Source organism: Tilletiopsis washingtonensis (assembly GCF_003144115.1).
Source record: "Tilletiopsis washingtonensis strain MCA 4186 unplaced genomic scaffold FA09scaffold_22, whole genome shotgun sequence".
NCBI lineage: Eukaryota > Fungi > Basidiomycota > Exobasidiomycetes > Entylomatales > Tilletiopsis > Tilletiopsis washingtonensis.
The window spans coordinates 169,780-170,630 of record NW_020312019.1 but is presented as its reverse complement, the minus strand read 5'-3'; positions in this window follow the sequence as shown (position 1 = coordinate 170,630).

Genomic DNA, 851 nt, shown 5'->3' with positions numbered 1-851 from the left:
CGCGCGAAGAAAGAGGCAAAGCGAGCCAGCAGCGCGCGATGCAGATGATCGCTCGCGCCGCCCCCCGGCCGAGGCCGAGCCGCAGTGGGCGGGTGTATTGCGCGGTGTAGTCTTGCATTACAAAGGGGCGCCGCTGAATTCACAATGCGCACGGCCAGGCGGCACGATTGCTCAGCGGCGAGCGACGGCGGCGTTGCGCTCTGCGCCGCCCGACGTTGGGCGCCGTCGTCGGCCGCCGCGCCGTCGCCGCGTGCACTGACTTCCATCGCCGCCGCTGTGCTCAGCCCTCTCCGATCTCGCCACACCGCACCTCCACCCTGATCCCACCCGCATCCTCCCCATCCTCCCCATCCCTCCCATCCTCACACCAGCCATGCTCCGTCTCGCGCCTCTGCTCCGCTCCCCGCTGCGCGCCGCTCCCGCCGCGGCCGTCCAGCGCACCGCTGTGGCCAGCGCGCGCCTGCAGCTGGGCGCCACGCGCGCCTATGCCGCCAGCGCCGGCCTCAGCACGCAGGAGATCCAGAACCGCATTGCCGAGGTGCTCAAGAGCTTCGAAAAGGTCGACGTGGCAAAGGTAAGTGCCAGTCACTGCGCGCAAGAAGGCGAGAGCAGGAGGAGGCAGAGACAAAGGCGAGGTGCAGCTTCCGGGCAGAGAGAGAGAGAGAGAGAAGGCACACACACCTGTCGCTTGCGACGAGGCGATCGAGGCAGCAGCAAGCGCAGCCGGCATTCGTATAGGCCTCTTTGCTCTTCTCAGAGAGAGAGAGAGAGAGAGAGAGAGAGAGAGAGAGAGAGAGAGAGAGAGAGAGAGAGAGAGCCGCCCTAGCCCCCGCCTCTCAGCTGGCGTTTTA